Below are 27,148 nucleotides of genomic sequence, written 5' to 3'. Positions count from 1 at the left end.
AATTCTCATATTCTATGGCTTTAGAGAAGTCCTTCTACTCTAAGATTAAAAACTCTAATTTGTAACTTAGGCCATTATAAAATTATGCTAGAGGACAACTTTGTTTTTTAAATGTGGTACTTATAAATACAGCATTATTAGAAGTCAAGAATGTTTCCAGCTTTTGTGTTTGCTATGTATTTGTCTAGGCGTCTATATTAAACTGCTTTACACTTGACCTCCAGCTACTTTTTCCTCCTCCTCTAATTGCTCCAAGCTTTCTTCTTAGGTCATTGTAAGCTGTACTACTTCTTCCCTGGTACACTTACGTTTTGTATAGTTGACTGCCTGCCTGTTCTCAAGTTTATTTCCCATCCTTATTTGGAAAGTTCAGAACTTGAGAATGGTAAACAAAATCGACATTCTTTTTTATTTGGTAGGCAAGTAACTAATTTAAGACTTGAAATAGGAGTGTAAATTATTGTAACAGTTATAAGTGGTTAAGTGCCAATCTTGTGCTCTTGTGCTTTTAGCTGTAGAAAAGAAAATAACTTTCCTGTAGAACCGTGACTATACACTATTGGTAATAAAATATTCATGCTAATCATGCTCATAAGATTGTGACAGAAATGCTGATATTCTAATACTGCCATGTCTTTCCCTGTGGTACTTAGTAAACCATGGAACTAGATACTAGTATAGAGCATTTTTTTCTTTCTCATATTATAGGTCATTCTAATTCTAACTAAAAAGTAAGCATTTTCTAAAATATTTCTATTATTATTGAAAAATTGTGTTGAATGCTAATACTAATTATTTGTCATTGGTAACCTTTTGTTAAAAGAATTATTTCTTTTGTTCATACTAGGCAGGACAGAAACTGAACTGGCAAGAGAGATAGATAAATCTGTATTTCTGTAGCACCTTTTTCTCTCAATGTAAATATTTAATTATGTAATGATAAATTCTTATGAAAAAATTGTGACATACAATGGGATTGTTTCTCCCTCTGTAAGTAGGGCACTAGTTATGTATCTGAGAAAGCAACTAAAACTTTTTAAGTCTTTTTAAGTGATGGATCTATTCTAGGCACTTAAAAATATTCTCTTTAATTGTCACTGTGCCCTACAAACTAGATATTATCATCCCTATTTCACAGATGAGTAATTAAGGTTAAATAACTTGCCCACAGCTGCACAGTTAATACTAGGAAGAGTCAGGGGTATGACACAGGGCTGATTCCAAAGCTCATGTCTTTCCATCTTCTTAAAATAGGCCCCTCTGCTCATTCTTCAGGAGAAAATCAGCCTTGTAATGTATTATAATACCTACCATGGGAGCCTGTGGTTTGTTGGATAAGGGTGTGGGGTCTGGGATTATACTGAATTTGGAGCTCAATCCTATCACTCACTAATTGTGTAATCTTGAACATGTTGTCTCTGGGCCTTAGTTTCACTGTCTGTAAAAAAGGGGTGATAATAATATCCACTCAATAGTGCGATTTGTAAGGACTAAATGAGGGAATATACATAAAGTTCTCAATAAAGTGGTCAATACATAGTGTTCAATGGACATAGTGTTTACAGGAGTTTGTTCTCCCTATAAAAGTTGGTCTTTTTGTCGGTAGATAAAAGATGTATGGGGGGGGGTGTAAATTCCTTTCTTCTAGCCACTTATGTCTGGCTGATTTGCAAATCAGTGTTCTGTTTTAGATCCCTGACAGATTTTACATGTTCATTTTTCTCCTTTAATGCATTGTAGAAGATTAAAAATGACCATAAATTCTTTGTTAATCCACCCTTTGAGAATATTTTCCTTCTCTTGAATATATGTTAGACTTCTTAATGACTTATTCGATGAATAGAATAGCAAGGGGAGAAATGCCAAATGTAGGTGATGGGGAGGGAGGCAGCAAATCACACTGCCATGTGTGTACCTATGCAGCAATTTTGCATGTTCTTCACATGTACCCCAAAACCTAAAATGCAATAAAATAAATAAATGGGGAAAAAAAAAGAAATGACGTCACAGGGTTGTAATATGACTAAATGAGATAAAATGTAAAAATTTTCACCAAGTATCTCATGCAAATTAGTTCTCATAAACAACAGTTACTAAATGCTATTTATTATTGTCAAAAAAAAAGAAGAATATTGCAGAGTGGGACTTTTGAGGCTAAATATTAGGAAGTCTTGCATCTTTTGTCCACATCTCTTTGAATACTTCTCTGGGAGTCCTCAGCCATCAAGTGAAAAGTTTGATTGCCTTGAGATCTCCATGTTGGAGAGGCCATGAGTAGGTACTCTGGTCATCAGACTCAGCTAAGTCCACGTTTTCTAGTTATCCCTGCCAAGATGTCAGACATCCATGTAAAGCTGTCTTGGACCCTTCACCAATCTGGATGTCACTGAAGATACTTAGTGGACAGAAGAATCTCCCAGCTGAGCCCTGCTTTAATTTCTGATCCCCAAAATTATGACATATATTGAAATGGTTGTTGTTTTAAGCCAGTACATTTTGGAATAACTTGTTACACAGCACTGGGTAACTGAAACATGCATTTATTTATTTTAAAAGAAACTCTTGTGCCGAAAACTGTTCTAGGTAGTGGGGGATGATGCATCTATGAACAACTTTAGCATGGTCACTGATCTCATGAAGGTTACTGTCTTAACCAGGTTTCTTTAGAGAAACAGAACCAGTAAGATAAGTATACAAAAATATGTATATATAAAAGGAGATTTATTATAGGAATTGGCTTATATAGTTATGGAGGTCAAGAAGTCTAACAATCTGCTGTCTGCAGACTGAGGAACAAAGAAAGGCTGTGGTGGATTTTTGTCAGAGGCCAAAGACCTGAGAATTGGGGTATGTGTGAGGAAATGAGCAGATAGTATAAATCCCAGTCTGAGTCAGAAAGCTCAAGAACCAGGAACACCAATGTCCAAGTGTAGGAGAAAATGGATGTCTTAACTCAAGCAGAGAAAGCAAATTTGCCCTTCTTTTGCCTTTGTATTCTATTCAGATCGGATAATGCCCATTCACATTGGGGAGGGTCATCTGCTGCACTCAGATCACCAGTTCAAATGCAAATCTTGCTAATACGTATTATTTGAATTAAAATTGCTTTAAGATTCAGTTTATGCATCTAATAAGAAAGTATTTATGACTACTTGTTACTTCTTTCCTTTGAGCCAAAATGATCCTATAGAATGATCATTCATTCCTCTTATGCATTAGACTTAGGCCTAATTTTTTTTCTGTTCCCCCAGTCAAATTCATCCTGAAACAATGAGGATTTTCTATTATTGAGGATACTCAAAATGATATCTTGTTCACTTTAATGAAAAGACCAAAAAAAGTGTTTAAAAAATATTTTTAAAGGTAGTACAGGTATTGATCAACTTACCACCTATGCAACTTGCAACAATTTGACTTTACGACCACAATTGCTAGCCACAACTGCTCCGTGTCTGGCAGTGCAAACGTTTCCCAGCTGGGCATATGACAGTGTGGACCAGCTTCCGGCAGCAGTACCATCTCTGCGTGCACCATTTCAACTCTACATATAGCCTACTCAACTTACGACCAAATCGTGTTACAACCGGTCTGCAGTCCCGACTGTGGTCGTAAGTCAAGCACTAGCTGTAGTGGCAAAGCTAGCATGGGTGCAGGGCCTTCTGACGTGACTCATTTGAAAGAAGCATCATTCATTTGGATGTTCAAGTGATGCTATATTTTTTAAAGAAACAATTACACTGCATTATCATCATGCCATGTTTTGTAAGTGTTCGTTCGGGTAGCTTTATTTCATTTATGCTTATCTTTTCAACTATTTTCCATGCTTCAGTGATTTCTTCAAATGTGTCTTCTACTTCAAATTTCTGACTGGTCTCTTATCATTTATACCCCTGCATTTTCCCAAACCCTGAAATTCTGTTTATTCTATGTAGGCTTAGCTAATTTTCTCCTCTTCCCAAAAATTTTCTTTAATTTCCACTTAATGAATGATATCATGACCAGCTTGGTTGCCTAATGTAAAAATGTGGATGTCATCTTGGATACCCTCTGCCTCAACAGACAATGAATTTCTCATCAAATCTGGTTGATTCTACTTTAAAACTACTGTCCCTTCTGCCTGGAATGCAGTTACCCACTTTGACTCCATGGTGAACATGTTTTTCAAGACTCAGTTTAAGCTCATCCCTTCTGTATTCCATAGTATCATGTTCATGCCTCTAGAGTAGCCTTAAGCACATTGTAGTATTATTCATTTATATTGAGGTGTGTCTTCAACTTTTTTCATGTCTTGGTATAGACATACATTTTATTTATTTATTCAACAAGTATATATTAAACATGGGACAGGCTGTCTGCTTGATCCTGCTGTACAAAACAGATAAGATCTCAGACCCTATAGGTCATATGACACAGTGAGGGAGATAGATAATAAAATAAATAATTACAGTAAAGTATAATGAGGATAATAATAGGTGGATGATGGGAGGCCATGACAATATGTAATGTAATTATGTGGGATAAGAAAAATGTTTGCCTGAGGCAGGAACATTTAATCTGAGACCTGAAAGGTGTGTTAGAGTCAACCAGATTTAAGGATGAGAAGATGGGACTAGGAAGGAGCATATTTCTTTCAGAGGAAATAACACATGTAAAGACCCAGAGGTCACATAGTACTAATCAAAGCCATTAAATATTTGCGTGATATCCTGTCTTATAGGAAAAAGAAAAAAAAATTTTAATGAAATCAAAGCCATTGAAGGAATTGGAAAAATGCTATAAAGCTATCAGTAAACATTTATTGAATGAATAAAGTATGGGGACATGAGTCCATCTGTAATACTGAGTTTACTAAAGAACATTAAACTCTTTTGAGTTATATTGCACAAAAAACTTAAATTTGTTTGTGGACTTCCCTGTACTCTTAAACAGAAATCACCTAATTATAGTTTTATTTGAAAATTTAAGCAAACCATTAATAATTCCAGTTTGCATTGATGCAACAGCCGTTGTTAGTTATCTATATTCATATCCATTCTAAACTCTCTTCTCCCTTGTTAACAAAATATTTTTTCTTGGGGTTGTAAAATGCTCTATCTCAGGCAATTGACTGTGATTGCTCTAGAGTTGTGATATCTAATATAGTAACTACTAGCCACATGTGGCTGCAGAGCATGTGAAATGTGCCCTGCATATTTCAGAAATAAAGCTAGTCTCTGGCTGGCTTCACCACCTGCTGATTGTAGAGCCTTAAAGTCTTGAACAAACATAGGTAGCCAGATAGTGGTTATAGTAAGCCTTGGGCAAGACCCCATTCTGTGTTGGTAGGTCTAACCCAGTGCAGCTCCAGTGGTCACTGCAGTAGAAGTGCTTGTGTTGTCTCTCCCCCAGCCCCAGGCAACTCAGCAGAGAGAAGCTGTGTTTGTTTGGGAGAAAGTAAGGAAAGAAAACAAGAGTTTCTGCCTGGTGATCCAGATAATTCTTCCTGATCTTATCCAAGACCACCAAGGCAGTACCTCTTCAAGTCTGCAAGAACTACAGTGTTACTGGGCTTGGGGTGCCCCTAATGCAGATACAGCTGCAGTAACCAAAAACAAAGATAATGACAATTAAGTCCCTTGGAATACCTGGAAAGCCTTCCGTCCCAAGAAGGACAGGTACAAGCAGGCTTAGACTGTGAAGACTACAATAAATGTCTAACTCTTCAATGCCCAAACACTGACAAACATCTACAAGCATCAAGAATATCCAGGCAAGCAGGACTGCACCAAACAAGTGAAATATGTCACCAGGGGCCAGTCCTGAAGAGACAGAGATATGTGACCTTTCAGAGAATCCAAAATAGCTGGTTTGAGAAAACTCAAAGAAATTCAAGATGACACAAGAGAAGGAATTCAGAATCCTGTCAGATAAATACAAAAAAAAGATTGAAATAATTTTTAAAAATCAAGTAGAAATTCTGGAGTTGAAAAATGCAATCAACATACTGAAGAATGCATCAGAGTCTTTTGTATCAGGAATGATCAAGCAGAAGAAAGAATTAGTGAGCTTGGAGACAGGCTATTGGAAAATACACAGTCAGAAGAGACAAAAGAAAAATGAATAAGAAGGAATAAATCACATATACAAGATCTAGAAAATAGCCAAAAGGGCAAATCTAAGAGTTATTGGCTTTAAACAGGAGATAGAGAGAAAGATAGGGATAGAAAGTTTATTCAAAGGGATAGCCTGGGTGTGGTGGCTCACATCTGTAAGTCTAGCACTTTGGGAGGCCAAGGCAAATGGATCTCTTGAGGTCAGGAGTTCAAGACCAGCCTGGCCAACCTGTCTCTACTAAAAATACAAAAATTAGCAGGGCATAGTGGCATGCACCTGTAATCCCAGCTACTCAGGAGGGTTTGAACCTGGGAAATGGAGGTTGTAGTGAGCTGAGATTGTGCCACTTTACTCCAGCCTGGGTAACAGTTGAGTGAGACTCTGTCTCAAAAAACAAAACAAAACAAAACCAAGGGATAATAACAGAGGACTTCCAAAATCTAGAGAAATCAATATTCAAGTACAAGAAGGTTATAGAATACTAAGCAGATTTAACCTGAAGAAGACAACCTCAAGGCATTTGATAAAGTTCCAAAGGTCAAGGTAAAGTAAGAATTCTAGAAGTAGTAAGAGAAAAGAAACAAATAACATACAATGGGGCTCCAATAGGCCTGGCAGCAGACTTTTCAGTGGAAACCTTACAGGACAAAAGAGAGTCACATGACAAATTTAAAGTGTTGAAGAAAAAAACCTTTTACCTTGCAGTGTTATACTGGTGAAAGTATCCTTTAAACATGAAGGAAAAATTGTTTCCCAGAGAAACAAAAACTGAGGGATTTGATCAACAGCAGACCTGTCCTACAAGAAATGCTAAAAGGAGTACTTCAATCAGAAAGAAAGGTTATTAATGAGCAACTGAAATGATTTGAAGGTATAAAACTCACTGGTAATAGTTAGTTCATAGAAAACCAGAGAATATTATAGCACTGTAATTGTAGTGTATAAACTTATATTTTAAGTAGAAAGACAAAAAGATAAACCAATGAAGAATAATAACTTCAACAACTTTTCAAGACATAAACAGTATAATAAGATATGAATAGAAACAACAAAGTTAAGAAAACAGGGAGACCAAGTTACAGTTTTTATTAGTTTTCTTTCTTTTTTTTTTTTTTTTGTATGTTTATGCTATTTTTTTTTATTTTTTTTTTTTTTTTTTTTTTTTTTGTATGTTTATGCAATGAGTGTTGAGTTATCATCAGTTTTAGATCATGAGTTATATAATTTGCAGGACTCAGTGACCTCAAATCTAAAAACATATAATAGATACACAAAAAAATACAAAGCAATAAATTAAAACATATCACCAGAAAAAAATCATTGTTACCATAAAGCAGTCAAAATTAAAGAGAAGACCACAAAATAACCAGATAACAAGTAACAAAATGGCAGAAGTAAGTCCTTACTTTTCAACATATTATTGATAACATTGAACACAAATGGATTAAACTCTCAAACCAAAAGACAAAGAGTGGCTGAACACATTTTTTAAAAAATGAGCCAATGATCTGTTGCCTACAAGAAACACGCTTCATCTATAAAAACAAACATAGACTGAATATAAAGGGATGGAAAAAATATTCCACAGCAATGAAAACAAACAAACAGAGCAGGAGTAGTTATATATATATCAGATAAAATTGATTTCAAGACAAAAAGTATTAAAAGAGGCAAAGAAGGTAATTATATAATGATAAAGGGGTCAATTCAGCAAGAGTATATAGCAATTATGAACATATATGCATTCAAACACTGGAGCACCAGATATATAAAGCAAATATTATTAGAGCTAAAGATAAAGATACAGACCCTCAATGCAATAATAGCTAAAGACTTTAACACTCTACTTTTAGCATTGAACAGATCATCCAGACAGAAAATCAACAAAAAGACACTGATCTTAATCTGCGCTATAGACCTAATGGACCTGATAGATATTTACAGAACATTTCATCCAAGAGCTGCAGAATATACATTCTTCTCCTCAGCATATGGATCATTCTCAATGATAGACCATACGTTAGGCCTCAAAACAATTCGTAAAACATTCAAAAAATTGAAATAATATCAGGTATCCTCTATGAGCACAATGGAATAAAACTAGAAATCAACAACAGGAAGAACTTTAGAAACTATACAAATTCAGGGAAATTAAACAATAGGTTTCTGAATGACCAGTGGGTCAATTAAAAGATGAAGAAGGAAATTTAAAAAATTCTTGAAGTTACTTCTGCCAAGGTGGCCGAATAGGAACAGCTCTGGAGTGCAGTTCCCAGCAAGAGTGATGCAGAAGTCAAGTGACCTTCGCATTTCCGACTGTGGTACCAGGTTCATCTCAATGGGACTGGTTGGACAGTGGCTGTAGCCCAACGAGGGCAAACTGAGGCAGGGTGGGGCACTGCCTCATCCGGGAAGTGCAGCAGGCCAGAGGGCACTCCCTCCTACCCAACGGAAGCCGTTGGGGGCCTCTGGCCACTCTGGAGCTTCAGTTCCAATGCTTTGCTTCTCCTTGCAGCCCTCAGACCAGGAGATCCCTGCATGCCGACAGGTGCTGCAGGTTTCCAGGGCAAATCTGGGTGGCCAGTTCAGCCAGTGCCACGAGTTCCCAGCACAAATTTGAGCAGCTGTTTTGACTGACACCTGGAGCGCCTGCGAGACAGAGTCACACATATACCTGAGAGAAAGGGGAATGAAGTCAAGGAGGCAGGTGAGCTGGCTCTGCAAGTCTCACCCCCATGGAGACTGGCAAACTGAATCCCACTGGCTTGGGATTTTTGCAGCCAGCACAGCAGTTTGAGCTCGACCCTGGATGGTCAAGGTCCATTGGGGGAGGGAGGGGATCCACCATTACTGAGGCAGCTCTAACCTTAACTGTGTAAACAAAATCACAAAGAAGTTTACACAACAGTGGGGGGGATCCTGCGGCATCTCCACAACACCTCTGCAGGCAGACTTGACTAGAGTCCCTCCTTGCTGGGCAGAGCATCTCTGAAAAAAGGCAGCAGCCTGTCAGGGACTTATAAATAAAGCCACACCTTCTGAGACAGAGCACCTGGGAAAAGGAGTGGTTGCGAGTTCTGCTGCAGCAGACTTAAACGTCCCTGCCCAGCAGCTCTGAAGGGAGCAGCGGAGCTCACAGCACAGTATTTGAGCTCTGACAAGGGACAGACTGCCTCCTCAAGTGGCTCACTGATCCCTGTATATCCAAAGAGTCATCTCATAGAGGAGAGTTCTGGCTGACATCTGGTGGGCACCCTTCTGGGATGAAGCTACCAGAGGAAGGAACAGGCAGCAATCCTTGCTGTTCTGCACCCCCTGCGGGTGATTTCCAGGCAAGCAGGGTCTGGAGTGGACCTCCAGGAGTCTTGCAGCAGAGGGCCCTGTTAGAAGGAAAACTAAAAAACAGAAAGAAATAGCCTCAACATCAACAAAAAGGATGCCCACTCAGAGACCCCATCCGAAAGTCACCAACTTCAAAGACCAAAGGTAGATAAATCCACAAAGATGGGAAGAAACCAGTGCAAAAAAGATGAAAACACCAAAAACCAGAATGCGTCTCCTCCTCCAAGGGATCACAACTCCTCACCAGCATGGGAACAAAACTGGATGCAGATTGAGTTTGACGAATTCACAGAAGTCGGCTTCAGAAGGTGGGTAATCACAAACTTCTCTGATCTAAAGGAAAGTGTTCTAACCTAATGCAAAGAAACTAAGAACCTTGAAAAAAGGTTAGGCAAAATGCTAACTAGACTAACCAGCTTAGAGAAGAACATAAATGATTTGAGCTGAAAAACACGAGAACTTCACGAAGCATACACAAGTTTCAATAGCCAAATTGATCAAGCAGAAGAAAGGATATCAGAGATTGAAGATCAACTCAATGAAATAAAATGAGAAAGCAAGGTTAGAGAAAAAAGAGTGAAAAGAAATGAACAAAGCCTCCAAGAAATATGGAATAATGTGAAAAGATCTAATCTACATTTGATTAGTGTACCTGAATGTGACAGGGAGAATGAATCCAAGATGGAAAACACTCTTCAGGATATTATCCAGGAGTACTTCCCCAACCTAGCAAGGCAGGCCAACATTCAAATCCAGGAAATACAGAGTACACCACAAAGATATTCCTCAGAAAGAGCAACCCCAAGGCACATAGAGTCAGATTCACCAGGGTTGAAATGAAGGAAAAAATGCTAAGGGAATCCAGAGAGAAAGGTCAGGTTACCCACAAAGGGAAGCCCAGCAGACTTACAGCGGCTCTCTCAGGAGAAACCCTACAAGCCAGAAGAGAGTGGGGGCCAATATTCAACATCCTTAAAGAGCTTTCAACCCAGAATTTCATATCCAGCCAAACTAAGCTTCATAAGTGAAGGAAAAATAAAATCCTTTGTGAACATGCAAGTACTCAGAGATTTTGTCACCACCAGGCCAGCTTTACAAGAGCTCCTGAAAGAGGCTCTACACATATAAATTAACAACCAGTACCAGCCACTGCAAAAAGTACCAAATGGTAAAGACCATTGACATAATGAAGAAACTGCATCAACTAACAGGCAAAACAACCAGCTAGTATCAAAATGGCAGGATCAGATTCACACATAACAATATTTACATTAAATGTTAATGAACTAAAAAAAAGTCAAGACCCATCAGTGTGCTGTATTCAGGAAACCCATATCATGCGCAAAGACACACATAGACTCAAAATAAAGCAGTGGAGGAAGATTTACCAAGCAAATGTAGAGGGGGGAAAAAAAAAGCAGGGTTGCAATCCTAGTCTCTGATAAAATGGACTTTAAACCAACAAATATCAAATGAGAAAAAGGACATTACATAATGGTAAAGGGATCAATGCAACAAGAAGAGCTAACTCTCCTGAATATATATGCACCCAACACAGGAGCATCCACATACATAAAGCAAGTTCTTAAAGACCTGCAAAGAAACTTATACCCCCACACAATAATAGTGGGAGACTTTAACTCTCCACTGTTAATATTAGACAGATCAATGAGACAGAAATTAACAAGGATGTCTAGGACTTGAACACAGATCTGGATCAAGCAGACCTAATAGACATCTACAGAACTCTCCACCCCAAATCCATAGACTATACATTCTTCTCAGCACCACATTGCCACATTGCACCTTCTCTAAAATTGACCACATAATTGGAAGTAAACGACTCCTCAGCAAATGCAAAAGAATGGAAATCCTAACAACCAGTCTCTCAGATCATGGTGCAATCAAATTAAAACTCAGGACTAAGAAACTCACGCAAAACCACACAACTACATAGAAACTGAACAACCTTCTCCTTAATGACTACTGGATAAATAATGAAATGAAGGCAGAAATAAAGACGTTCTTTGAAACCAATGAGAACAAAGACACAATGTACCAGAATCTCTGGGACAGATTTAAAGCAATGTCTAGAGGAAAATTTATAGCACTAAATGCCCACCTGAGAAGTGAGGAAAGTTTTAAAATTGATACGCTATTGTCAAAATTAAAATAACTAGAGGAGCAAGATCAAACAAATTCAAAAACTAGCAGAAGACAAGAAATAACTAAGATCAGAGCAGAACTGAAGGAGATACAGACACAAAAAATCCTTCAAAAAATCAATAAAAGAGCTTGGTTTTTTAAAAGATCAACAAAATAGATAGACTGCTAGCCAGACTAATTAAAAAGTAAAGAGAGAAGAATCAAATAGATGCAATAAAAAACGATAAAGGGGATATCACCACGATTCCACAGAAATACAATCTTTATGCAAAGATTACTACAAACTCTATGCACATAAACCAGTAAATCTAGAAGAAATGGATAAATTCCTGGACACTTACACCTTCCCAAGACTAAACAAGGGAGAAGTTGAGTCCCTGAATAAACTAATAACGAGGTCTGAAGTTGAGGCAGCATTTAGTAGCCTACCAACCAAAAAAAGTCCAGGTCCAGATGGGTTCACAGCCGAATTCTACCAGACAAACAAAGAAGACGTGGTACCATTCTTTCTGAAGCGATTCCAAATAATCCAAAAAGAGGGAATCCTTCCCAAATCATTTTATGAGACCAACATCATCCTGATACCAAAACCTGGCAGAGACACAACTGAAAAAGAAAATTTCAGGCCAATATCCATGATGAACATTGATGGAAAAATCTTCAATAAAATACTGGCAAACCGAGTGCAATGACACATCAAAAAGATTATCAATCATGATCAAGTAGGCTTCATCCCAGGGATGCAAGCCTGGTTCAACATACGCAAATCTATAAATGTAATCCATCACATAAACAGAACCAAAGACAAAAATCATATGATCATCTCAATAGATTCAGAGAAGGCCTTTGACAAAATTCAACAGCTCTTTATGCTAAAAACTCTCAATAAACTAGGTATTAATGGAACGTATCTCAAAATAATAAAAGCTATCTATGATAAACTCACAGCGAATATCATACTGAATGGGCAAAAACTGGAAGCCTTCCCTTTGAAAACTGGCACTAGACAAGGGTACCCTCTCTCACCATTTCTATTCAACATAGTGTCGGAAGTTCTAGCCAGAGCCATCAGGCAAGAAAAGGAAATAAAAGGTATTCAATTAGGAAAGGAGGAAGTCAAATTGTCTCTATTTTCAGACAACATGATTGTATAGTTAGAACCCCAACATCTCAGCCCCAAATCTCTTTAAGATGATAAGCAACTTCAGCAAAGTGTCAGGATACAAAATCAATGTGCAAAAATCACAGGCATTACTATACACCAGTAACAGACAGAGAGCCAAATAATGAGCGAACTCCCATTCATAATTGCTACAAAAGAGAACAAAATACCTAGGAATACAACTAACAAAGGATGTGAAGGACCTCTTCAAGAACTACAAACTACTGCTCAAGGAAATAAGAGAGGACACAAACGGATGGAAAAGCATTCCATGCTCATGGTCAGGAAGAATCAATATAGTGAAAATGGCCATACTGCCCAAAGTAATTTATAGATTCAATGCTATCCCCATCAACCTACCATTGACCTTTTTCACAGAACTGGAAAAACCCACCTTAAACTTCATATGGAACCAAAAAAGAGCCTGCATAGCCAAGACAATCCTAAGCAAAAAGAACAAAGCTGGAGGCATCTGATCTTTTGATGAACATGACAAAAATAAGCAATGGGGAAAGGATAAAACAATACAAAAGATTAATAAACAAACACTTTTTTTGAAAAGATAAACAAAATGGACAAAGTTTTAGCCAGAATAACCAAGAAAAAGAGAAGACTCAAATAAAATCAGAGTTAAAAAAGAAAACATTACAACCAGTAGCACAGACATTCAAAGGATCATTAGAGGCTACCATGAAAAATTATATGCAAATACATTGGAAAACCTAGAATTGGATAAATTCTTAGACACACACAACCTATACAGATTGAAGCATGAAGAAATCTAAAATCTGATCTGACCAATAACATGTAACAAGATGAAAGTCATAATTAAATGTTTGCCAGCCAAAAGTCTGGACACAAGGGATTCACTGCTGAATTTTACCAACATTTATCATAGAACTAATGCCATTCCTAATCAAAGTATTCTAAAAAAAGTGGCAGAGAGTATTCTTCTATACTCACTCTCTGAGGGCAGTATTACCCTGATACCAAAATGAGACAAAGACATATTAAAAAAGAAAAGAAAACTAAAGGCCAATACTTTTGATGGGCATTGATGCAAAAATCTTCAACAAAATACTAGGAAACTGAATTTAATAATACCTGAAAACAATTGGTCATCATGAGCAAGTAGGATTTATCCCACGATGCAAGGATAGTCCAATATCTGCAAATGAATCAGTGTGATAAATTATATCAACAGAATGAAGGACAAAAACCATATTATCATTTCAATTGATTCTCAAAAAGCATTTGTTAAAAATCAACATCCCTTCATGATAAAAGCTATCAAAAAACTGGGTACAGAAGGAACATGCCTCAATATAATAAAAACCACGTTTGACAGACCCACAGGTAGTATCATAATCAATAGGAAAAAATAAAAAGCCTTTCCCCTAAGATCTGGAATATGATAAGGATGCCGATTTTCACCACTATTATTCAACATAGTACTGGTAGTTCTAGCTAGAGCAATCGGAAGAGATAAAGAAATAAATGGCATCCAAATTGGAAAGGAATAAGTCAAATTATCCTTATTGGCAGATGATATGATTTTATGTTTGGAAAAACCTAAAGAGCCCATTAAAAAGTATTAGATCTGATAAACAAATTCAATCAAGTGGCAGGATACAAAATCAATGTACAAAAATCAGTAGCACTTCTATATGCCTACAGTGAACAATCTGAAAAAGAAATTTAAAAAGTAATCCCATTTACAATAGCTATAAATAAAGTTAAATACCTATGAATTAACCAAATAAGTAAAAGTTCACTAGAATAAAAACTATAAAACATTGATGCAAGAAATTGAAGAAGACAGAAAAAAATAAAAAGCTATTTCATGTTCATCGATTAGAAGAATCAATATTGTTAAAATGTCCATGCTACCTAAAGCAATCTACAGATTCAATGCAATCCCTATCAAAATACAAATGACACTCTGCACAAAATAGGGAAAATAATCCTAAAATTTATATTAACTCACAAAAGACCTAGAATAGCCAAAGCTATCCTAAGCAAAGAGAACAAAACTGAAAGAATCATACTACCTGACTTCAAATTAAACTACAAAACTATAGTAACCAAAACAGCATGCTGCTGGCATAAAAATAGACACATAAATCAATGGAACAGAATAAAGAACACAGAAATAGATCCTTACATATACAGTGAACTCATTTTTTACAAGAGTGCCAGGAACCTACATTGGGGAAAGGACAGTCTCTTCAATAAAGTGTGCTGGGAAAACTAGATATCCATATATAGAAGAATAAAAGTAGACCTCTAACTCTCACTATATATAAAAACGAAATCAAAATGGACTACAGGCTTAAATCTAATACCTCAAACTATGAAATTATTACAGGAAAATATTTGGAAAACTTTCCAGGGTATTGGACTGGGCATAGATTTCTTGAGTATTATCCCACAAGCATAGGCAATCAAAGCACAAATGGACAAATGGGATCACATCAAGTTTAAAAGCTTCTACATGGCAATGGAAATAATCAGCAAAGTAAAGATACAACCCACAGAACAGGAGAAAATATCTGCAAACTATCCCTCTGAAAAAAGATTTATAACCAGAGTATGTAAGGAGCTGAAACAACTTAGTAGGAAAACATGTAATAATCCAATTAAAAATGGGTAAAAGATCTGAATAGACATTTCTTGAAAGAAGAGATACAAATGGCAAACAGTTATATGAAAAGGTGCTCAACGTCATTGATCATCAGAGAAATGCAAATCAAAACTACAATGAGATATCATCTCACCCCAATTAAAATGGCTTTTACCCAAACAGTAGGCAATAACAAATGCTGGTGAGGATATAGAGACGGGGGACATTTTGTACATTGTTGGTGGGAATGCAAATTAGTACAGCCACTATGAAAAACAGCATAGAGGTTCTTCTAAAAACTAAAAATAGAACTATCATATGATCTAGCAATCCCACTGCTAGATATATCCCCAAAAGAAAGGAAATCAGTGTATTGAAGAGACATTTGCACTCTCATGTTTATTGCAGTGCTATTTACAATAGCAAAGATTTAAAAGCAACCTAACTAACAGATGAATGGATAATAAAAATGTGGTACATATATACAATAGAGTACTATTCAGCCATTAAAAATGAGATCCTGTCATTTGCAATAACGTGGACAGAACTGGAGTTCATTATGTTAAGTGACATAAATCAGGCACAGAAAGATAAACTTTGCATGTTCTCACTTATTTGTGGGAGCTAAAAATTAAAACAATTGACCTTATGGAAATACAGAGCAGAATGATGGTTACCAGAGGCTGGGAAAAGTAATGGGGCTTGGGTGGGGGCAAAGAGGTATGGGGTTAATGGGTACCGAAAATAGTTAGAAAAAATGATTAAGGTCTACTATCACAACAGGGTGACTATAGTCGATAATTTAATTGTACAATTTAAAATAAAGAATATAGATTGTAACACAGAGGATAAATGCTGGAGGTGATGAATATCTTATTTACTCTGATGTGATTATTATACATTGTATACATGTATCAAATTAAACCATATACCCCTTAAATATAATATAACCTACTATGTACCCACAAAAATTAAAAATTAAAAAAAGGAAGCAAAAGAAAGAAATAAGGCTAAACTGATATGTTGTAAGTATAAAATATACACTGGAGTACAAAAACTATAATGAAATAATATTATAGATAAGTTAGATTAAAATATATTATGAAATTTAATTCACCCTTTTCATTTTACTTAAAAAATGCCTACTAGTAAATTACATATGTGGTTTACGTAATGTATCTATTAGGAAGCACTGAATTAGGCCATTCAAAACAATCCTGCTTTTCTTTTTCCTTTCCCGGCTTCCCTCAAAGGTAAGGATGACCATAGGATCCAACAGAATTCTGCCATGGGTAGTCTGGGAAAATTTTGTTTTGTTTTAACTCCTGGTAAGTATTAAAGCTGCATTGCCCTTTTGCTTTCCAGCTTCTTTTCCCATTGAATTGTGGAGATGATGGCAAGATCTACCTCAGTTATTAAAAGATATTTTAAAAACATTTTTAATGATTCAATATTATGACAGAAAGGCAAATAGAATCACATACATTTTTGTCTTTGACAATATTGATTCATTGCTACTATATAAGAAAAATGGCATCCTATTTATGTAAACTACTATTGGTTCTGCATTATATTTCTGATAGTTAGACAAATTATCAATTAATACAATTGTATCTAATATTATCCTCAGGGTGGAGTAGACTGTGTGGAACCATTTTGCCTGTTCTCAGCACCCTCTAACTGCTATGTATTTACATCTGCTTTTTAAACAATAATTTTTAAAAATTATCTTTTGTTGGGTACAGTATTCTATAAATGTCAATTAGGTCAAGTTGGTTTATAGTGTTGTTCAAGTCTTCTCTATCTGCACTACTTTTATCCATTAATTTGATTAATTATTGAAAGGGAGGTGCCAACATCTCCAGCTATAATTGTGATTTGACTACTTCTCTCCTTGGAGCTCTATCAGTTTTTTTGCTTCATGTATTTTGAAGCTTAGTTATTAAGTACATAAAAGTTTGGTATGGTTATATCTTTCTGATTAATCAATGCCTTTTCTTATTATGAAATGACCTTCTCTATCTCTAATATATATTTTTTAAAAATCTACTTTGCTAATATTAGTATAGCCCCTTTAGCTTTTTGTTGTTGTTGTTCAGTGTTATCATGGTGTATCTTTTCCTGTAGTTTTACTATTAACCTATTTATGTCGTTTATATATAAAGTGGGTTTCTGTAAGCAACAAGTGGTTGGGTTCTGCTGTTTTACTCAAACTGACCATATTGACTGCTAACCTAGGATGTTTAGGACATTTACATTTAATGTGATAATTGATGTGGTTGGGTTTAAATCTGCCGTGTAACTATTTGTTTTAGATTTTCTTCATCTGTTTTCCACTTCTATTTTTCCTTTTTTTTTTTTGGTTTGTTTTTTTTATGTTGAATATTATTTTATTCTTTCATTCGTTGCTTATGTTACCTTAATTCAAGAAGACCACAAATCTCTACTTGTTTCTCTTCCACTGGGTCATGACCTAACTTTTTAGCCAGTAAGCTGGGGCAATAACAAGGCTCAACTAATTTGTTTCTTGTCTCTCAGAAATTAGTGCCTTTCATTGACTAGTGTTTGATGTCTTGCAAACCATTCTCATGTATTTTGTCTGGTTTTTGAGTGGTTTCAGGTTGGAGGGAAAATTTGGTCTGTGTTACTCCATTTTCACTGAAAGTGGAAGTCTCCTTCATTATCGTTTTGATATAAGATTGATTACATACAAAAAATTGACATATAAATAATGAAATGTGATATAATTATCTGCTTGTTTTACATTTTCTGTTACCTCCTTTCTTTTCAAGGGGTGTGTAAGCTTTCACTTATAATGGTACAACTGTTTCTTCTCTTTCTTTCATAACACCACCACCAAACAGTTCAGATGTTCTGTAATTCCAACTTTAAAAACATACCCCAACTTGATCACATCTACCGTCAGAGCTTTCCAGATTAAGCCACCATAATCTTTGGAAACTACCACAATTGTCACTTGTTTCCTGCATCTATCTTTTCTTGTTTTTAAAATTCTACTATAATTTGTAGTGATATACATATATATTTAATATACCATTCCGTGAGTTTGAACAGAGGCAGATATAAACATTTCTGTCATTCCAGAAAGTTATCTCGTGGCCCTTTTTAGTTAGTTTCCACTCTACCCACAAGAGACAATGACTGTTCCGATTTCTATTAGATTAGTTTTGATTTTTCTAGAGTCACTAATTATGTATTATTTTGTGTCTGGTTTAACTCAATATAATGTTTTTCAGATTCATTCATATGATTGTGTATATTGGTTGTGTTTCTTTGTATTTTTTGAGTACTAATCCATTGCACGACTACACAATACTTTGTTTATCATTCTGTTACTAATGAGTACCTAGGCTGTTCTCAGTCTTTGGCTATGATAAAGTTGCTATAAATGTTTGTATAAAAGTGTTTTTGTTAATATATCCCTTTATTTTTCCTGAATAAATTATAAATTCTAGGTTATTGTGTAGGTATATGTTTAACTTCATAACAAACTGTCAAGCCATTTTAAAAAGTGATTGTACCATTTTACTCTTCCATTGTTGATTTATGGGAGTATAGACCACTTCATATCCTTTGCAACATTGGATATTGTCAGTCTTTTTAACTTTAGTCATTCTAATAGGTAGGTAGTACAATCTAATTTTGATTTAAGTTTCATTTCTTAATGATGTTGAATCCTTTTTTATATGCTTATTGACCATTCATATTTATCCTTAATAAAGTCTCTTTTCAAATCTCTTTCTTATTTAAAAAACAAGGATGTGTGGTGTCTTTTTATTATTGAGTTGTAGAAGTTTCTTACATCAGCTAAATTATAAGTACTTTCTTAGATATATTTTGCAAATATTTTCTCCTGGTCTATAGCTTGCTTATTTTGGTTGGTGTACTTTGACAAGCACAAATTTTTGGTTTTGTTGAAGACCAACCAATTTATCAATTTTTAATTTCATGGTTATATTGTCTGTGTTGTGCTACAAAATCTTTGACTATCCCATGTCATAAAAATATTATGCTATATTTTCTTCCAGAAACTTTATAGCATTAGTTTACATATGGATATTTGATCCATCTTGAATACAGTTTTGCATATAATATGAGATAGGTTTACGATTTTATTTATTTCCATAGAGATATACAATAGTTCCATCAACATTTTTAAAAAAGAATTTTCTTCTTCACTGAATTGTTTTTGATGCCTTGGTCAAAGATCAGTTGACCAGGTAACTGTGGCTTTGACCCTCTATTCTGTTCCTTGGTATATTTGTGTATCCCTATACTGATACTATACTCTTTTGACCACTGTTGCTTCATAGTAAGTCTTGAAATCAATTAATGTAACTTCCTCATTTTTTTTCTCATTTTTCAAGATCATTTTGGCTAGTCTAGGTTGTTTACATTTCTGTATACGTTTTTGAATCAGCTTGTCATTTTTTTTTTCTTTTTCTGAGACAAGGTCTTGCTCTGCAACCCAGGCTGGAGTGCAGTGATACAGTCATGGCTCCCTGTAGCCTCACCTTCCCAGGTTCAAGAGATCCTCCAACCTCAGCCTCCCTAGGAGCTGGGACTACAGGTGCACACTACCATGCCTGGCTAATTTTTGTATTTTTTGTAGAGATGGGGTTTAACAATGTTGCCCAGGCTGGTCTTGAACTTCTGGACTCAAGTGATTCACCCACTTCAGCCTCCAAAAGTGTTGGGATTACAGGCGTGAGCTATAGCATCTGGCAGCTTGTCAATTTTTATTAAAAAAAAAAAAAAACTCCCTGGAATTTTGATTCAGATTACATTTAGTCTATTGATTAAATTTGGGGAGAATTGCCATTTTAACAATATTGAGTTGTCTGATTTATGAACATAGCTTATTTCTTTACTTATTTAGGTGTTCTTTAATTTCTCTCAACAATGAGTTTTAGTTTTTCATGGGGAGGTCTTAGATACTATTAAGTTTCTCCCTATTTTATATATTTTTGTTACTATTGTAAATGGTATATTTCAATATTCTTATTTTTAATGTTTGTTACTAGTATATAGAAATGTAATTAGTTTTTTGAACATTGACATATCATCTGACCCTGCTTAATTCGCTTCTGGCTCTAGTAGTTTTATTCATTTATTTTTCAGATTCCTTAGGATTGTCCACATACACAATAATGTTGTGGCAAATAAAGACAGGTTTATTTCTTCCTTTCCAAAATGTATGCTTTTTTTTTCTTTTCTTGACTTATCACAGCGGCTAGAATGTATAGTATCTTGCTGAATAGAAGCAGCAAGAAAAAACATCTTTGCTTTGCTCTCAATTTTGGGGCAAACATTTTCAGCCTTTTATCATTAAGTATGATGGCAGCTTATGTTGCTAGACTTATACTTAATTACATATTGCAGGATTTGGTTTGTTAACACTTCTGTAGAATCATATTTATCTTCATTCATGAAGGCTATTACCTGTACTTTTATTTTCTTGTAAAGCTCTTGTCTGACTTTGAAATCACAGTTATTCTGGCTTCATAAAATGGTCTGCCAATTATTCTTTCCTCCTTTATTTTCTGGAAGAGCCTGTGTAACATCAGTGTGTGTATGTGTGTGTGTGTGTGTGTGTGTGTTTCTCCCAATGTTTGATGGAATTCACAGCGAAGCATTACAAGTTTCAATTGCCTAAGGAGCCTTCAAATTCAATCTTTTTCTTCCATCTAGCAAAAAACTGTTTGATGTTTGGGCCCCACTATCATGTGCTGGGTTGAGAAAGTGCCCTCAGACAGAAAGCTAGGGAGAATGGAGGGTTTACTTTGTGTTTTCCTGCAGTCAAGGATTATAGCCATGCAGGCCTGGTGGTACAATGCCTGGAAACCTTTGCTTCATATTTTGTCCAGTTTTATGGTTTTGTATGGCTGAAGCGTAAAGCCAGTAGCCACTTTTTCAATCATAGAATTGAAGGCTTAGAGTGATGTTTTGTAATGAAAAACACATTGTGTCAGTCTTTGGCTCCAAATTCACCATCCAAGTGGAGTGCCACCTTATTCCAAGCAAAATTCCAGGTATTTTCTATGACCAATAAGACCACACATGAGCTGGCCCACTACTATCTATCTTACCTACTACCATCCTTCCCTACACTTTGCTTTAGCCGTGCTGACCTTTCTACGATTCTTTACCATATCAAGCTTTTCCACTTGTTCGCTCTGCCTATAAAGCTGTTCCCCAAGATGCTCCCATGATTTACTCACTCTCTTTATTCGTGTCTCAGTTCAAATGTTGCCTCCATAGTGTGGCCTTCCCTGAACATATGACAGAGAAGTCTTGCATCCTTTTCATACTGTATCATCTGATGGTGCTTGACATACTTTCACAAGTCTTAGCACTTTTTGAACGTATATTATACACTTTATACCATCTTTCTGACATTTACAACTTTCTGTTGCAACTTTTCAGCTCTGTTTTTGTAGCTCAAAATAGCCATAGACAATATTTAAATAAATGGGTGTGGCTATGTTTTAAAACAATTTTATTTACAAATAAAAGTGAGCTGTAGTTTGCCAACTCCTGGTCCAGGCAATCAATACATTATCTCTGACTTACACGTATATGACCTAAAGTTATCTCATACGCAAAAATGACCTTTTTTGTAAGCATGGTAGCTTATCCATTATGGTTATAGACAGCCCTTGTATAATCTCCAGACCTCCTGTAGCTTCTACTGCAGAAAATCTATACTTAAAAAAAAAATTCTTGTTTTTCTTTTATAGGAGCTCATGCCTCATTCCTATGGTAGAAAAATACTTTAAGCTTTTTGAAAAACTTTAAAGGTAATGTTAAAAATACATCACTCATTCACATTTTGAACTTCTTTGTATGTATCAATTAGCAATGCTTTCAGCTGCAAGTAACAGAAAACCAGACCAACAATGACTTAATCATCAGTACAGTTTTTGTTTTCTTAATGAAAGTCTGGAGGTCGGTATCAGTTCAGTGACTTAATGAGGACCTCGGATCTTTTCATTCTTCTATTCCACCACTCTCAGCTTGTTGGCTTTTGTTTTCCACCTTAAAGCCTCAGGAGGACAAGATGTTTCCACAGCTTCAAGCATTGGTTCCTTACACAAGTGTGCAAAGCAGAAAGGGAGGAAAAGTGTCAAAATACCTTCTCCTTACATCCCCTCTCTTTTATCATAAAAGAAAATCTTTGTCAGAAACCTCCTGGCAGACTTGTCTTGCTTCTTACTAAGATAAACTAGGTCACTTTCCTCTGCTTAGGTCAATCACTTGGAAAAGGAAATGGAGGTTCTATGACTACCTTAGTTGAGGGGTTGACAAACTATGGTCTGTGAAACAAAGTGAGCCTTGGGCCTGTTTCTATAAATAAAGTTTTATTGGAACACAGCCATACCCATTCATGTTTATATTCTCTATGGATATTTTTTTTGCTGCAATAGCAAAGTTAATTATTTGTGACAGAGGCATATTTACTACCTAGTTCTTTACAGAAAAACTTTGCTGTCCTCTGGCTTTGATTATAATTCATGCCCTAAGGCTAGCCACAAAATCAGGACTCTTTAAACAAAAAGAATCAGGAGTGGCTCTTAGGAAGACAACTCATAGTGACCCCTATTATTGTTTATAATCATTTATATGGTATGCTAATGCAAATTCTAACAAATGGCTAACAGATGTACTTTTTGAAAGCTCTTTTTCAAATTCTCAGTTTGAGCCCTTCACCTCTTGTTTCTATTGTCATTCTACCCAAACCTTAATAACATCCCTAATGTTTGATCTCCTCTCTCCCAAAACTTTCTTTCAGGCTTTAGGAATTTAAGAAGAATTCATCAGAGTTGAAGTCTCTGGAGGGAGTATAGTATAGGATTCAATTATTGAGTAAAACTGAATTTCAAACTTTTTAATTCTGCAACACATGATAAGGGTGCCTCCCTGCTTTGCACAACTCTCTGTAGATTTCCTCCTCTGGCAGGGCGCTGTGGGTCTGGCTAGTGTTTTCCTTGGGGTCTGAGTTGTTCTCCTCAGAGCTGAGGAAGAACACTGGAAAAAAGTATCCTTTAGAGATTTAGAGATATTGATAAGTAAGTAGAAGATACGATACCAAATACTGGTTAAGAAGATATGTCAATCTTTCAGAAAGTTTGAAGCAGATGAAAGGAGATGATGGAGGCATTTTCTGAGCTATATCAAGTTCAGGTTCCGTAACTATCTGTGCAGCTTGAGTTGTAGCCAGTTATAGGAGCCTATGAGAGTACATAGATTTTTCTTTTTTAAAAATATATATATGACTACACAATTTCCTCCTTCTTTACCCTCCCAGATCCTATAGCTTTTCATCTAGGTATAACAACAGGCATGTTTAAAAATAGAGGCACTGGGAAAGGAAAAGGGCTCTGGGATGTGAAGGAGACAGTTTTACTTTTGTTCAACAGCCACTAGAAATTAGTTTCAGCTTTACAGATCTAAGCTTATCGAGAGGTTTAACCTGCAGTTTGATGAAAAATTTAACCAGTGTGAAATTTTGGAATACAGAATATCTATGAGAGAGGATATACAGACCTTCTATGATCTGTTTTGTGGCTGAAACTCTGATTCAAAGAAGAGACAATTCAATTGAGTTTGTGCCTCTAATTGTGCCTCCCCTTTCTTGGGAATAATAGCCCTGTAGGGCAAGGGAGGATAAATAAGAGCTTCCAGGGTTAAACTTAAAAACGGGACTATTTAAGCCCCTGGACCTCTCAGCCCTCCCATGTCCCCATGCTCATGCCCTCTCTACTTGGCTGTCAAAGATCTGCTCTTGCTGCACTGTCACTCTCTACTCTCCTCCCCCTGCTCAGTTGGCTTCAGTCTATCCACCCTCCTGTCACTGCAGCTGCTACCATTTCTGTTCTCAGAGAAGTGTGGAGGGGTTTCCTCCTCACCACTGCTCACAGCTCTGTTTTAGGATCCCTCTGTTAGCCTGCCTCTTAGCTTACAGGCATTCTGCCAAAGAATCTGGAACATTTCCTAAAGGAAGGGTAGAAGTGAATTTGAGTGACACAACCATATGTCACCTAAAACGTTTTCTTCTTCCCTACTAATAATAGGTATCAGTAGAATTCTAGACATCTTGACCCTCTCCTACTTCAGGTGGGATCTGAAGAAAAGGTCATCTTCTTTTTTCGTTTTGCTGGAAGTATATCCATTGTGGTTTCTTACATTTTCCATCTCAATATTTGTCTTAAGAGCACTAGCAGGGGTGTGCTGAGCCCTGGCTGCCCTGATGGCCCTGTGGGCACTGACCCGTGCTCTGTGCTCTCTGAACCTGGCCCCTACCACCATTACCACTCCTGTCTTGAATCTGTTCCCTGCCTCCCAGATGATGAACAATGCCTTCCTCCAATGGCCCTCTGCCTTGATGTTGCTCCCCTGCCACCAAATCCTTACTTCTATGGCCCTTAGTACCAACTTTGTGTCTTGAAAGAGTCATAGCAAATACACTGTTAAACCAGTGAAGATGAGGAAGTCTGGGGGTGGAGACCACACAGGCCAAATCTCGTGGATGATATCGGCAGGAGCCACAAGCAACATTATCACATGATTGACTTTTGTGTTTCTGGCTTGAGGAGAAGACCGAGTCAGGACCCTTTGAGGGAAAGGTTATCCAAGTCTGCTACTATCCCTGTAGGTCAGCAGACATAGCTCTGGTTGCTGGAGGCAGCCAGAAACACTGGATTATTGCTACAGAAAACATGCAGGTTGGAGATACGATCCTGAACTCTAACCACATAGGCTGAATCACAATTGCTGCTCAGGAAGGGGATGCACATCCACTTGGGGCTCTGCCTGTGGGGACCCTCATCAACAACATGGAAAGTGAGCCAGGCCTGGGTGCCCAGTACATCTGAGCTGCAGGGACATGTGGTGTGCTACTGCGGAAGGTGAATGGCACAGCCATTATCCAGCTGCCCTCTAAGAGGCAGATACAGGTGCTGGAAACGTGCATAGCAACAGTAGCCTGAGTATCCAACACTGATCATAACAAACGGGTCACTGGCAGGGCAGGTCACAACCACTGGCTGAGCAAGAGGCCTTCCAGTGGGCCATGGCACCACAAGGGGTGCTGGGCTGGACGAAAGATTTGGCCACTACCCTTCATGAAGAGTTCTGTGAAGCTGCCTTCTGCTGCTACCCAAAGCTGATATCCCTGTACTGTAATAAAATGCCTTCCTCCCCTGGGGGGCGGGGGAAAAAAAAAGCACTAGCAGGTTCTTGAGCAGCTAGAACCCTTGGAAACCTGTTGTTTTATCCCAAGTTTCCAATATGAGTATAGCAATTAGATTCTCCTTCCCATCTTTTCTCTTTCCCTGGCCCTCAAGGTGCTTAAAATAAAGCCATTAATATTTCATGTTAAACCTTGGTTTTTATCATGCTCACTTCAGCAGCACATATACTAAAATTGGAATAGTACAGAGAAGATTAGTATGGATGACATGCAAATTCGTGAAGTGTTTCATATTTTTTAAAGAATGAAATACTGTTATTTACAGCAACCTGGAGGGCAATATGTTAAGTGAAATAAGCCAGGCACAGAAAGACAAATACCACATACTCTCATTTATTTTTGAAATCTAAAAAGTTGTTCTCACTGAAATAGAATAGTGGTTACCGGAGGATGGGGAGTATAGGAAGGAGAGGGAGATGAAGAGAGCAGTGGTCAATGTGTACAAATTTACAGTTAGATAGGAGGAATACTTTCTCATGTTCTTTTGCATACTAGACTGGAGATGACAGTCAAATAGCTAAAGGAGAGGTTTTTGAATGTTCTTATTACAAAGAAATGATAAATGTTAAAAGTGATGGCCATGCTAATTACCCTGATTTGGTTATTACACAATGTATACATATGCAATCAAAATATTATGCTGTACATAATATGTATAATTAGTATGCATAAATCATAAATTAAAACAAAAAAACCTTGGTTTTTATGATATTGAAAACGTAGCTCTATGTATTTTCTAAAATGCCACCTATATCCTTCCTATTCAGAGCATTTTGGCTTTAACACATATTGGTCAACTTCAGACTATAGAGGAGGAGCTAAAAGATGAGGGGTTGGTTTTGGAGGTAGGGGAGACCCAATGCTCATGGCTCTGGGATTTAGTCATTTGTTTACTTATTGGACTTTTAAAAAATAATTGCAACTTTTATTTTAAATTCAGGGTATACATGTGCAGGTTTGTTACATGGGTAACATGATGCATGATGCTGAGTTTGAGGTATGATTGATCCCATCAACTAGGTACTGAGCATAGTACCCAATAGTTAGTTTTTCAGCATTTGTCCCCCTTTCTCTCTCCCTATCCTCTCTAGTGGTCCTCAATGTCTAGTAGTAAATATTTGCTATGTCTAAGATTATATGTTAATGATACTGGAGATTACACATGTGTAAGAGGCATGGCTAATGCTTCAAACAGTATAGAGAAGGGAACTTTTTATATAAAACTGAGAGGAGTTAGAATAAAACCTATGTACTTAAATTATAAATTTGGAAATCTTCCCTAAGGAGATGATATTTGAAGTTTTACAAAACACATTTATTCATTTAGTCATCAAAAATTTTGTTAAGTACCTATGTGGTAAACACTTCTAGGTCTTATAATAATTAAATATGAGTGAATGGGAATGGGGAGTTATTTGTTAATGACTGTAGAGTTTCAGTTTTATAAGATAAAGAGTTCTGGAGATGGATGGTGATGGTGGTTGCACAA

General features: G+C 36.6%; 2 pseudogenes; both read left to right on the top strand.

Moving 5' to 3' along the window:
* The first annotated feature begins 24,657 nt into the window (after nt 1-24,657).
* LOC108292189 lies at nt 24,658-25,480 on the top strand (annotated as a pseudogene).
* Nucleotides 25,481-25,803: 323 nt separating this feature from the next.
* Nucleotides 25,804-25,897, top strand: LOC119468718 (annotated as a pseudogene).
* The last annotated feature ends 1,251 nt before the right edge of the window (nt 25,898-27,148 follow it).

This window comes from Cebus imitator, unplaced genomic scaffold, assembly GCF_001604975.1.
Source record: "Cebus imitator isolate Cc_AM_T3 unplaced genomic scaffold, Cebus_imitator-1.0 Scaffold479, whole genome shotgun sequence".
NCBI lineage: Eukaryota > Metazoa > Chordata > Mammalia > Primates > Cebidae > Cebus > Cebus imitator.
The sequence above is the reverse complement of the archived record's forward strand: the minus strand, read 5'-3'. Positions and strand labels throughout refer to the sequence as shown.